The sequence below is a fragment of the Piliocolobus tephrosceles genome, chromosome 6 (assembly GCF_002776525.5).
Source record: "Piliocolobus tephrosceles isolate RC106 chromosome 6, ASM277652v3, whole genome shotgun sequence".
Classification (NCBI taxonomy): Eukaryota; Metazoa; Chordata; class Mammalia; order Primates; family Cercopithecidae; genus Piliocolobus; species Piliocolobus tephrosceles.
Genome location: NC_045439.1, coordinates 101,025,207 through 101,039,312, shown reverse-complemented (window position 1 = coordinate 101,039,312; position 14,106 = coordinate 101,025,207). Strand labels below are relative to the sequence as shown.

Genomic DNA, 14,106 nt, shown 5'->3' with positions numbered 1-14,106 from the left:
ACGTGCCTATAGTCCCATCTACTCAAGAGGCTGAGGCAGGAGGATCGCTTGAACCCAGGAGTTCAAGGCTGCAGTAAGCCATGATTGTGCCCTGCACTCCAGTCCGCACGACAGAGCAGGACCGTGTCTCTTAGAAAACAAACAAACAACAACAACAACAAAAAACAGAAACTAGGCAAACCATGGTTTCATGAAAATCCCTGGCAATGAGAGAACTGCCTAACACCTTGGATGAGAAATAGCCATTTGAACAATTAATTTGTGATTCAGGATGGGAGAATTTTGCCACATTTAGTTTCTGCATAGAAGCAAATGCTGCCATTTCTCTTTTGAGGTTTATTCAACATTCAGAAAGACTGGGCAATATGGTGAAACCACGTCTCTACAAAGAAGTTAACAACAACAACAAAAATTAGCCGGGTTTGATGGTGTGCACCTGTAGTCCCAGCTACTTGGGAGGCTGAGGTGAAAGGATCAGTTGAGCCCAGGAGGCAGAGGTTGCAATGAGCCAAGATCATGCCACTGCATTCTAACCTGGGAGACAGAGCCAGAACATGTCTCAAAAATAAAAAGAATCTAGAAGAAGAAATCTACCAATTATCACTGGCCCCACATCTAAGCAGCTGTGTCTTTCAGAGATGGTCTCTCTTGGCTGGTGATGTACCTTCCTGGTCCTTCACTGAGTTCAAAGGGAGTGTCTTGAGAAAGAGCGACAGAAAAGGCTTGGTTCCCAGAGCTGTCTCTGAAAACATGTAGAATTTTTTTGGCAAAATCTTGGCCATATTAAATCAAGGAAACTGCATATTTGAATTAGGTTCTTCCTTTTTTTTTTTTTTTGAGACGGAGTCTTGCTCTGCTGCTCAGGCTGGAGTGCAGTGGCCGGCTCTCAGCTCACTGCAAGCTCCGCCTCCCAGGTTCACGCCATTCTCCTGTCTCAGCCTCCCGAGCAGCTGGGACTACAGGCGCCCGCCTCGTCGCCCGGCTAGTTTTTTGTATTTTTTAGTAGAGATGGGGTTTTACCGTATTAGCCAGGATGGTCTCGATCTCCTGACCTCGTGATCCGCCCGTCTCGGCCTCCCAAAGTGCTGGGATTACAGGCTTGAGCCACCGCGCCCGGCGAATTAGGTTCTTCCTGGGCCAAGTTTTTACGTAGATTTTCAGTAATGTTAATGCATGATATATAAGCATAGAATCTTGATGTCGGGAAGAGACTGTATGAAGATACTAATGCAACATACTGCATTTAGAAAGCCTTTCACACTGAATCATATAGAACAGAAACATCTTTTTACGATCTCATTTCACAGTCACATGTGAAATTTATCTTTAAGCCTTAGGAATGTACATATATTTTTATATATTTATAAAATCTGCAAAAGGAAGCACAAGGCATTAGGAGAGTTACATTCAGGTTTTTCTGCAGGATTTCCAGGATCACCTCTTTTTGTGAGGTTTCCTTAACATAGAAGCCTTTTATTTTCTTTTTAGTTTTAAGGAAAATTTAATTTTTTGTTTTGTTTTGAGATGGAGTTTAGCTCTTGTTGCCCAGGGCTGGAGTGCAATGGCGTGATCTTGGCTCACTTCAACTTCCGCCTCCTGGGTTTAAGTGATTCTCCAGCCTCAGCCACCCAAGTAGCTGGGATTACAGGGCACGTGCCACCATGCTCGGCTAATTTTTATATTTTTAGTAGAGATGGGGTTTCACTGTGTTGGTCAGGTTGGTCTCAAACTCCTGAACTCAGGCAATCCATCCACCTCGGCCTTCCAAAGTGCTGGGATTACAGGTGTGAGCCACCGCTCCTGGTCCTTGAAATTTTTTTTTTTCTTTGAGACAAGGTCTTCCCTGTCGCCCAGGCTGGAGTGCCAGTGGTGTGATCATAGTCCACTGCAGCCTTGACCTTCTGGACTCAGGTGGTCCTCCCACCTCAGCCTCTCGAGTAGCTGGGACTATGGTACGTGCCACCATGGCTGGCTAATTTTTTAATTAGATGGGGGTCTCACTTTGTTTACCCAGGCTGATCTTGAGCTCCTGGGCTCAAGCGACCCGCCCACTTCAACCTCCCAAAGTGCTGGGATTATAGGCATGAGTCACTGCACCCAGCTAAAGTTTTTTTTTAAGACTTATTTTTTTTTAGACCAGGTTTATGTTCACAGCAAAAAGGAAGGTACAGAGAGTTCCGGTGTACTCCCTGCCAGCCTCCCCCATGATTAACATCCCCTCAGAGCAGTCCGTGTGTTACAATCCATGAACCTACACATCATCATTGTCCAGAGTCGACAGCATACATTAGGGTTCACTCTGCTGTTGCACATCCTGTGGGTTTGGACAAATGTACAATGACTTGCATCCGTACAGAGTATGGATGTATCACACAGAGTAGTTTCACTGCCCTAGGTAGAAGCCTTTTTTTGAGGTATGTCCCCAGGTTTTGCCCTTTATCTGAGAACTCTCACACCCATTGCCACTCCCAAGAGTGGACTGTGTCCCCATTCCAACCCCACGTGCTCTCACAACCACAGGACAGAGGGGGCAGCTGCCCCTGTGCGGAAGTGCCCCAGATGGGTTCAGTCTGCCCTGGGGATCTGGATGGGGACATCCAGAGACAGGGTAAGTTAGTGTAATCACCAGCCTTGTTCGGATCATGGAAAGACCCACGTGTTTCAGCAGAGGTGAGGGAGCAGCTCTGCACAGTGGGGAGAGGGGAAAAGTAGGCGAGCTGGGGAAACAGCAAGAAGAGATCTTTGTCCTGAGGCAAGGACAGTTGGAGACAGAGTCAAACGGGATTCAAGTGACGGCAAGACGGAAAAACAGAAACAGGGACACAGTGAGTCGAAAAAAGATGCCACCGAGCACAGCGGCGCAAACAGACAGGAAGGCAAGGCTGGGGCTGCTTTGGCTGCCCCCGGACGTCCCTGCCCGCAGGCCTGGCTGCTCCTCAGTGCAGATTCCAGAAGCTGCCTGGCCACCCTCAGATAAACCCCCCTAAACACCCCCTCTTTCTTCTTCTTCCTCTTCTTTTTTTTTTGAACAGGGTCTCACTGTGTCGCCCAGGCTGGAGTGCAGTGGCACGATCTCGGCTCACTGCAACCTCCGCCTCCCAGGTTCAAGCAATTCTTCTGCCTCAGGCGCCACCATGCCCGGCTAATTTTTTTGTGTTTTTAGTAAAGATGGGGTTTCACCATGTTGGCCAGTCTGGTCTTGAACTCCTGACCTCAAGTGATCCGTCCACCTCGGCCTCCCAAAGCGCTGGGATGACAGGTGTGAGCCACAGTGCCCAGACCCCCTTTTCTTCTTCACCTGATGGAAGGGGCTCTTCTTTGCATCTAGGAAATGCTGGGTGAGTCAGTCAGCAAACTGCTTGGGAATGATGGGAGCCAGGGCTGCTGTTTTGGGTCTGTTCTGCTCATTTATTTTTGTCATTTTGGGGGGTTTCGGAGGTGGGAAGTCAGTGTTCCTCCCCCCACACCCCACAAGGGATGGGAATTAGGCATGTCAGTCAGTATAATTACAATTTTCTAAGTATGTCTCTTTGTTCAGACACCAGTATTTTTTTCTTTTTTTCTTTTTCTTTCTCTAGTTATTAAGTCATTGCTGCTGTAGGAGTGCCACTTAAGTGACTGGGTTTTTATTTTTGTCCCCAAGGTACAAAAAGTACTACCAGCCGCACACAGTGGCTAACGCCTGTAATCTCATCACTTTGGGAGGCCAACGCGGGAGGATCGCTTGAGCTCAGGAGCTCAAGACCAGCCTGAGCGACGTAGTGAGACCTCATCTTTACAGAAACTTTAGAAATTAGCCGGGCGTGGTGGCGTGAGCCTGTAGTCCCACCTACTCGGAAGGATGGCTTGAGTCTGGAAGTTCCAGGCTGTAGTGAGCCGAGGTCGCGCCACTGCACTTCAGCCTGGGCGACAAAGGGAGACCCTGTCTCAAAATAAAAATAAAAATAAAAGTACTGCCTATTTTCTGAACGCGCTCAGGCGGTGTCGCCTCAGGCGATGTAGTGGGGCCGCGCACAGGCTGCCTGGGTGATTTCAGGAGGGCGAAGCCCCACGACGCAGGTTTGGGGCGGTCCTGTCCAACCTCCTGCGCATCGCGGGTGTCCACAAACGCAGGCTGAACGCTGGAGCCCGGGGCGTCCTCAGTGCCGGAAGCGGCCGCGCGGCGGAAGCGCCGGGAAGGGAGAGCGTGGCGGAGGAGCCGGGCTTCGGGGTATCAGCCGTTTGCAGAGGTCCCCGGACCCCCGTCCTTCCACGCGGAGGGCGTGAAGCGGCGGGGACGGGGCTGAGGAGGCCCCAGCGGCGGGGAGGACGCGACGCCGATCCCTTCCGGTGCTGCTCACCTGGAAGCCGGAGGCCGCTGGGAGTTTGGGGCGGCTGCACGCTCCGGGGTTGGGGGATGCAGGAGCCAGGTCGGGCCCAGCTGCCTTTCCCGGTGGTGAGGAGCGCTGTGCCGGGCTCCGGGGGTCTTGCTCTTTCTGCTCGCCCTCGCGCCCGCTCCCCCGGCCACAACAAGGCCCTGACCCAGCTCTGCAGGGGGAGCTGCCCGGCCCTGTCCCACCCCAGCGCCACGCTGTGATCCTAGGGTCCTCAGGCGCCGGCCAGGCCGAGGGGTCTGCCAAGTCCCCAGCGGCCCCGCCTTCCCGCCAATTTAGATCCGGGCCAGCGCTGTGCTGGCGTTGCTGCTTCACTCATTTGCTCACCCATGCATTGACTGACCGACTCTCCCATCAGGACCTAAGGGCCAGCGGCACCGGGCCAGGAGGGTTCCTTTAGTTTTTTTTTGTTTTGTTTTGTTGTGTTTTGTTTTGTTAAGACAATCTTGCTCTGTGGCCCAAGCTGGAGTGCTGTGGCGTGATCTTGGTTCGCTGAAGCCTCCACCTCCCAGGCTCAAGCGATCCCCTCGCCTCGGCCTCCAGGGTAGCCGGGACCACAGACACGTGCCGCCACACCCGGCTGTTTTTCTTTCTCTCTTTTTTTTTTTTGTAGAGACGGGATTTTGCCATATTGCCCAGGATGGTCTTGAACTCGTGAGCTCAAGGGATCCTCCTGTCTCGGCCTCCCAAAGTGCTGGGAATACAGGCGTGAGCCACCACACCTGGCCTTCCCCCCCCCCCCCCCTCAAAATCACATCACACGCAGCACAGGGGTCCTTTAGTCTTTGTGTTTCACCGAAGGTCAGAAATTTTCCTTGATTGTCTTTTCCAGTGGCCAACATCAGGGCTGGCTTCAAGAGTCCTGGGGAACACTTTTCCCTTAATGATCTGGTGGCTTTCACTCCATTGTCTCAGGCATTGAGTGTTGCATGTGAAGTTCAAGGTTGTTCTGATTATTAAGATCTTCGGAAATCATCTAAGTTTGAATTTTTTCTGCACGAAATTTGGGAGAAGTCTTTATTTATTTTTTGAGACGGAGTTTCGCTCTTGTTGCCCAGGCTGGAGTGCAGTGATGCCATCTTGGCTCCCTGCAACCTCCCACTCCCGGGTTCAAGCAATTCTCATGCCTCAGCCTCCTGAGTAGCTGGGATTACAGGCATGCACCACCACGTCCAGCTAATTTTGGTATTTTTAGTAGAGATGGGGTTTCACCATGTTGGCCAGACTGGTCTCGAACTCCTGACCTCCGGTGATCCACCTGCCTCAGCCTCCCAAAGTGCTGGGATTAACAGGCATGAGCTACCGCGCCGGGCCATAAGTCTTTATTTTGGTACCAAGTTTAAGAGTTTCCCCAAGAGATAGCTTAGGGTCGGTAGTCTCATTTTAATTGGTACAAGATGACCCGTCTCAGTTCATTTTAAAGACTTACATTCATTTATTTGACAAATATTTATTGAATGCTTACTATATGCTAGGTAGGTACTGTTTTAAGTTCTGAGGAGAGAGCAGTGAAGAATATAGACACGCTCTTTGTCCTTAAGGATTTTATAATGGGGTGTGTGTGTGTGTGTGTGTGTGTGTGTGTGGTGTGTGAGAGAGAACAAGTTTTTGATTATTGATTTCCTTCCACCTGATTTCCTTCCACCATAAATAAAATGATTTATTTTATCCAGAAACTTAAAGTGTTTTTCCCTCATACTATATCTTCACACTTTATCCTAAATGCCTGCCATTTTCCCTTGTTTTCTTTTCATCTTTCCATTAATATCCCTCACTTGCCACAAAGGTTTCTCTTGTTTATCTTCTGCTTAATCCAGTTTTCTGTAAGCCTATTCATTTCAGCTTCCAGGGACAATCTAATATGATGAAGCATCCAGTTCCCCCTGCACTGTCCTTGTCTAATTTCCCTCAGAATAGGTAATAGCTGTTTTCTAAAATCTCCTTACATTTCATATGAGAGATCTATTTCAGGAAATAGGATTATAAATACAATTTTGCTGCTTTCTTCTTTTACATCTGTACTCAGGGCTTTCTCACTGGGATCAGATTAATTTTCTTCCTCTTATATTCAGACCTCCATGCAATTCATGTGTAAATCCAACAAGAGCAAGTGGATGTTTAAACCCTTGTAGCTTGTATGTGTAAATAAAAGAGAAAAAAGGAAGGAAGGAGGAAAGGAGGGGAGGGGAGGGGAGAGGACAATTTAAATAGTGCCAGCGAGTCTATATCGTTCTAGTCAGAGTGTGTGCCCACAATGAGCAGAGATAGATGTGGTGGGAGCCTGTTATTCTCTCAGTGGGTCTCCCAAGTGCCTCTTATACTGTGAGCATCTCATTATGCGGACTGTGACTCTCATGTCTAAAGATGTGTGTTTTTTGGCCAGGCGTGGTGGCTCATACCTGTAATGCCAGCACTTTGGGAGGCCGAGGTGGGCGGATCATCTGATGTCAGGAGTTCAAGACCAGCCTGGCCAACATGGAGAATCCCATCTCTACTAAAAATAAAATAAATAAATAAATAAGCCAGGTATGGTGGTGCATGCCTGTAATCCCAACTACTCAGGAGGCAGAGGTTGCAGTAATTGCGAGATCACTCTAGCCTGGGCAACAGGGTGAGACTCCATCTCAAAAACAATAAAAATAAAAAAATAAATAAGTAAATAAATAAATGTATGGGTAATTTGAGGGATTTTCATGAGTAACTCTGACTGTATGGGATAAAGTCTTACATAGAGATTTTAGAATCACTCCTCCGATAAGATGTGATCCTATCATACTAAACTTGTCAACCACAGTGTCTGAGAGGCCATGGGACTTCTAACTGACGAAGGTAGGTAGACACATCTCCCTGAAGCTTCCAGTTTATAGGCCACCTGGCAATCTATGGCATGACTTGGTACAGACAGATGAGATGAGCCAATCATATTCCCCTTCTCTGGAATCTGAAATTGGGAATAACCAAAAGATGAGGCACTTAGCCATGGAAACTGAGGCTTCATGAAATGCACTGGCATTTTTGCAATACCCTATTGGCTACACAGGTCAGCTCTATTAAACATAGAAAGGAACTTCATGGCACAACTCATTAATTTAACATTTGTTGAGCACCTATGATGTGCCAGGCACTGTTCTAGGTCCTGAGGATATGGTGATGAACAAGATCCTCACTCTCATAGCTTACCCAGCAGGTGCCCTAAGCAGGCAATGAATAAATATATGAGCAAGATGAAAAGAGAATGCCAGAAAGCCCTAAAGTTTTGGAGCAAAGCCATGAACTTTTCACAACGATTTCCTTTTTGAAAAACATCTCTCCACTTGCTGTTGGGTTCTGTTGTTTGTGAGTGCAAGGTTGGAAGACGGCGGATGACGTTGTCAAGCAGCCAAAGGGGTGGACTGTTCAGGCCATGGAGTTAGTGTAGTAGGAGAACAACAATAATAACTAAGGCTGGGCGCAGTGACTCACGTCTAACTCCAGCACTTTGGGAGGCTGAGACAGGCAGATCACCTGAGGTCAGGAGTTTGAGACCAGCCTGGCCAACATGGTAAAATCCTGTCTCTACTGAAAATACAAAAATTAGCCGAGCACAGTGGTAGGCACCTGTGATCCCAGCTACTTGGGAGACTGAGGCAGAAGAATTGCTTGAACCCAGGAGATAGAGGTTGCAGTGAGCCGAGATTGCACCACTGCACTTCAGCCTGGGAGACAGAGTGAGACTCCATCTCAAAAATAATAATAATAATAACTAATAACAAAATAGAACAATTATAACAGTATAATGTGATAAAACTTATGTGAATGTGGTTTCTCTCTGTCTCTCTCTGTCTCAAAATGCCTTATTGTACTGCACTCACCTATTTTTAGATGGTGGTTGACCGCAGGTAACTGAAACCGCAGAAAGCAAAACTGCGATGTGGAGGGACTGCTTGCATGCTCCTTTCAGACCTGTTTGTGAGAGAGTTTTAACTGGAAGGCATCTAAATAATCAGAGAGTGGGAAGAGAAAGGGGTACTCACTTTTTATAGTTTTGTATTGTTTGTGAATATTTTCTATTTCATATGTTTTGTAATTAAAGCCAAAAAGGATAATGACAAAAAGGAAAAAAAAATGCTATGTGTCTGACTTTCGGGAAGTTATTAGAGGGAGTGGAAATTCTACCACCTCCTATTGCTAAATCTTATTAAATTGCCCTTGAAATCAACCCAAACCAACTCTCAGGCACAGCCAGAACAACAGAGGCAGAGCAGAGCTCAGGATCCTGAATCCACACCCCCTAGTCACTCTGGGTGGGAAGAGAAGAAGGGGGCTCGCTTCCCGTGGTTCCCACCCTACCTGGCTGGAGAGTCTGATGTGGGGCGAGGTGTGACCATCAGTGCACGTAGGAGGTGGAGAAGGCAGTTTCCCCCACTGGCCGGTGCCCTGGGCCCAGCCCAGGATGGGGAACTAGGACAAGAGCCCAGCCCTCCAGCATCAGGTCTGGCATGGCTCTGGGAGAAAGGAGGAATAAAACTCACCCATGTCACCCCAAGTCATGGGGCATTTCCAGTGAGGACATATAGACTTAGGAACCCGGGAGAAAGCCTGGAGGCTGGAAAAGCTTGAGACCACAGTCAGCTGGGCTGCAGATCTTTGCTCCGCCTCCCTCCAGACAGCACAAGTGACTCACCCCTCCCCAGGGTGCTGCTTTTCGCTCTGACTCCACCATTTGGCCTCCTCTCATTCACAACTCTATCTCCTCTCTATGTCATTCCTCCTACTCAGGGCCGATAGTCAAAATATCAAACCACTAATAAAGTATGGGTACCTGCCAGTCAGACTACACACCAGCTGGGAACAATGGCTAGAGGTAGCAAATTGCCCCAAAACTTAGTGGCATAAAACAACAAACATTTGTTACATTACACATTTATGGGTCAGGAGTTTGGGTGGTTCTGGCTCAGGGCCTCTCATGAAGTTGTCAGGATGTCAGAGTTGGAACCATTTGAAAGTTTGGCTGGGGCTGGAGGATCCTCTTTCAAGATGTCTCATTCACAAGGCTGTTGGCAGAAAGCCTCAGTGCCTCACCATAGGGCTGCTTGAGTATCTTCACAATATGGTGGCTGGCTTCCCCAGAGGCAGACATTCGGGAGACCAAGGCAGAGTCACAATGTCTTTTATGATCTTCCTTGAAAGTTATATACCATCACATTTGCAGCATCCTATCGGGTCAGCCCTAGTCAATGTGAGAGGGGCCACACAAGGGTGTAAATACCAGGACGCAAGGATCACTGGAGGATGTTTTGAAGGCTAGCTACCCCACGTACTATATTATGTCCCATTTAAAACTCTCTAATGGCTTCCCACTAACCTCAGAATAAAATCCAAATGTCTTACCATGATCTGCAAGGCCTGGCATGAACTGACGCCTACCTACTTTCCAATCTCATTATGTTCCTCTTTATTCACCTGAACTAAACTCCAAACACATCAACCCTCCCTACATCCATCAACATCTGAAGCTCATTCTTTACATTTTCTGCTCCCCCGTCTAGAAGTCTCCTTGCCCAGATCTTTCTTTTTTTTTTTTTTTTTTTTTGAGACGGAGTCTCGCTCTGTCGCCCAGGCTGGCGTGCAGTGGCCGAATCTCAGCTCACTGCAAGCTCCGCCTCCTGGGTTTACGCCATTCTCCTGCCTCAGCCTCCTGAGTAGCTAGGACTACAGGCGCCCGCCACCTCGCCCGGCTAGTTTTTTGTATTTTTTAGTGGAGACGGGGTTTCACCGTGTTAGCTAGGATGGTCTCGATCTCCTGACCTCGTGATCCGCCCGTCTCGGCCTCCCAAAGTACTGGGATTACAGGTTTGAGCCACAGCGCCCGGCCCAGATCTTTCTATGGCTAGTTCCTTCTCATTGTTTGGGTCTCAGCTCAATGTCACCTCCTCAGAGAGGCTTCACTGACCCCCTTAACAAGTGTAGCCCTCACTCCACCTGTCACTCTCTCTTACATCACCTTGTGCTGACCTCCTCCTAGCACTGATCTCTATCTGAAAGTAATTTATTTGATTATTGCCTTTCTCCCTTTATGTACGAGTAGGAGTCCTTAATTACAAGCCACATACTGCTCTTTAGCTGGTTTTAAGCTACAGAGGAACCTATTAAAGGATAGGAGGTGCCTCATAAAATCTTAGGGAAATCAGAGAACCAGGCTCGAAGGTCATTTACCTGGACTGGTTCTCTCTGCTGCTGCCTCTGGGATCTGCTGTCATCCTGACAGAAAGGACTCTGGGCACCTGCTTCTCAGTGTCACTTAGCCTCATGCAGGAGCAGCCGACGGGTGGTGTCTTAAGTGGTATGCTGCGCCCAATCTTCAAGAGAGATGGGGAAAGTTTATGGCTTCCATCATAAGCAGGTGTGAGTTCATAAGGTAGGAAATTCTCAAAATAGGAAGACTGTTCACGGGCTGGGGAGGCCAAAGAGAGCTGATGCTATTTGGCCTCGACAGTCCACGCCTTTAGCTGCTTAATGTCATCAGCCAGCCTTCCGCCGTTAATTCCAGCACTTTGGCAGGCTGAGGCTGGCGGATCACAAGGTCAGGAGTTCGAGACCAGCCTGACCAATATGGCGAAACCCCATCTCTACTAAAAATAGAAAAATTAGCTGGGCGTGGTGGCATGTGCCTATAATCCCAGCCACTCAGGAGGCTGAGGCAGGAGAATTGCTTGAATCCGGGAGGCAGAGGTTGTGGTGAGCCGAGATCACACCACTGCACTCCAGCCTGGATGACAGAGCAAGACTCTGTCTCAAAAAAAAAAAAAACCAAACAAACAAAAAAACAAAACAGAGTTCATGGCTTTGCTCCAAAACTTTAGTGCTTTCTGCTGTTGTCTTGTCATCTTGCTCATGTGTTTGTTTATTGCCTGTTTAGGGCACCCACTGGGTAAGCTATGAGAGCAGGGATCTTGTTCATCACCATATCCTCAGGACCTAGAACAGTGCCTAGCACATCATAGGTGCTCAATAAATGTTAATGAATTGTGTACATGAAGTCCCCTCTGTGGACTGATGGTGAAACCTTGCCCCACGTCAGCCTCTCCAGCAAGGTGGGATGGGGATGGTGGGAAGCGAGTCCCCTTCTTCTCTTCCCACGCGGAGGAACTAGGCGGTATAGATTCAGGATCCTGAGCTCTGCTCTGCCTCTGTTGTTCTGGCTGTGCCTAAGAGTTGGTTTGGGTTGATTTCAAGGGCATTTTAATGAGATTTAGCAATAGGAGGTGGTAGAATTTCCACTCCCTCTAATAAACTCCTGAAAGTCAGACACATAGCATTTTTTCCTGTTTGTCATTATCTCCTTTGGCCTGAATTACAAAACATATGAAATAGAAAATATTCACAAACAATACAAAACTATAAAAAGTGAGTACCCCTTTCTCTTCCCACTCTCTGATTATTTAGATGCCTTCCAGTTAAAACTCTCTCACAAACAGATCTGAAAGGAGCATGCAAGCAGTCCCTCCACATCGCAGTTTTGCTTTCTGCGGTTTCAGTTACCTGCGGTCAGCCACCATCTAAAAATAGGTGAGTGCAGTACAATAAGGCATTTTAGAGAGAGAGAGAGACCGCATTCACATAAGTTTTACCACAGTATACTGTTATAATTGTTCTATTTTATTATTAGTTATTATTGTTAATCTCTTACTGTGCCTAATTTATAAATTCAACTTTATCATAGGTATGCATGTATAGGAACAAACATAGTCTATATAGCGCTCAGTAGTATTAGCTGTTTCAGGCATCCCCTGGAGGTCTTGCAATGTATCCCCTGAGGATAAGCGGGGGGCCTATTGTACTTGTTCATATCCATGTAGGGTTGAGCTGGTATTTCCAAAGGATAGATTCCTAGAAGTTTATCTGCACATTTGCAATGTTGATGGGTTCTTCCAAATGGCCCTTCGAAAGATCGTACAGCATCTAGTGCTCACAGCTGACGGGAGACTACTTTCCTTTTGCCAACTCTAGATATTGTCTGTTTTAAAAATTGCATTTATCCAATCCCCAGGGAGCATCAAGGTCATTTCTCAACTCCAGGCTATCTGAACTTCTTCTCTTGCAAGTTGCCTGCTCTTATCCATTGACCATTTATATACTGGAATATGAAGTTTTATCCTTTGATACGAAGGGGCTGTTTGCATTTTAGTGCTATTTTGCATGTTGCACATATTGTCTATTATTTGTCTTTTATCTTTGTTATAGTCTGTAGCCTTACAGAAGTTTTACATTTTTATGAAGTCAAATCTGTTCATTTTTTTCCTTTAGGGCTTCTGGGTTTTGTGTCTTGCTTAGGTTTTTCCCTTCTCCAAGAATATAGAAATATTTTATTATATTTTCTTCTGGGATCTTAGTAATTCTGTTTGAGGCTGGGTGCAGTGGCTCACACCTATAATCCCAGCACTTTGGGAGGCTGAGGCAAGTGGATCACTTGAGCTCAAGAGTTTGAGACCAGCCTGGGCAACATGGTGAAATCCTCTCTCTACAAAAACTGCAAAAATTAGCCAGGTATGGTGGTGGGCGCCTGTGGTTCCAGCTACGCAGGAGGCTGAGGTGGGAGAATCGCTTGAGCCCAGGAGGCAGAGGTTGCAGTGAGCAGAGATAGAGCCACTAGACTCCAGCCTGGGTGACAAAGCAAGACCTTGTCTTAAAATAATAACAGTAATTCTGTTTGACAGCTGATGCCAAATTGTCCTCTAGAAAGGTTGTTCCAATTTACATCCCATCAGCTGGAAGAACCCTATTTCCCCAACACCCTCACCAGCCCTGAGCATTAGTAATCTTTAAAAAGTTTTGCCAGTGGTGAATGTGTATTATTCAGCGTTGTTGTTGTTTTAATTAGCATTAGTTATGAGTGAGATCCAAAATCTTTTCATGATATTAGTTACTTGGATTTCTCTGTGAACCACAGGCTCCTCTCCTTGCCCCTGTTTTCTCTGTTGAGCTTTATCTTATTGATAAAGGGCTGTTTATGAAGGAAATGAGCCCCATGTCCTCATCTGGAGGGTAAATAATTTCCCCAGTAGGTCCCTCTGCCGCCTCCTGGCAGTAGGGGCGGAGCAAATTCTTGCCACGCCCACCAGTCACCTACAGCTGCCTCCTCCCCTGGACTCAGCACATCCCTAAGTCCCTAAGTGGGCCCTTCCCTTCCTTTCCTTCTTCCTTCCCTTCACAGGTGTTTTTTTTTTTCCCTGAGATGGAGTCTCACTCTTGTTCCCCAGGCTGGAGTGCAGTGACACCCTCCTGGGTTCAAGCGATTCTCCTGCCTCAGCCTCCTGAGTAGCTGGGATTACAGGCATGCGCCACCACACCTGGCTAATTTTTTGTATTTTTAGTAGAGACGGGGTTTCTCAGTGGTGGTCAGGCTGGTCTCGAACTCCCGACCTCAGGTGATCTGCCCGCCTCGGCCTCCCAGAGTGCTGGGATTACAGGCATGAGCCACCACGCCCAGCCTTCAGGTGTTCTCTTCTGAACACATCTTATGGCTAGAGTTTTCATGTTCAATTCGGTCCTCACAACTTCTGATAATGAGGACATCCCTCTGTAGTTTCTATTCCTATTGCAGATTTTAAAATACATGTTGTTTCGGTCATGTTTAGAAACTTGAGTTGGGACAGGGAAGCTGGAACAAGTGCTCTGGCTGCCATATCTCCAGTGTTAAAATCTTTTTTTTTTTTTTCTTTTTGAGACAGGGTCTGGCTCTGTCGCCCAGGCT

The 14,106-nt window shown here is 47.5% G+C and overlaps 1 long non-coding RNA gene across 1 annotated transcript; it reads right to left on the bottom strand.

Annotated features, from left to right (window-relative positions):
- Positions 1 to 4,788: 4,788 nt before the first annotated feature.
- On the bottom strand, positions 4,789 to 9,459 carry LOC111528631. The gene is made up of 3 exons (XR_002727098.2): positions 8,885 to 9,459; positions 8,225 to 8,315; positions 4,789 to 5,366 (listed from the first exon to the last, which is right to left on the bottom strand). It is a non-coding gene; the product is annotated as an uncharacterized LOC111528631 (long non-coding RNA).
- Between the last annotated feature and the right edge of the window lie 4,647 nt (positions 9,460 to 14,106).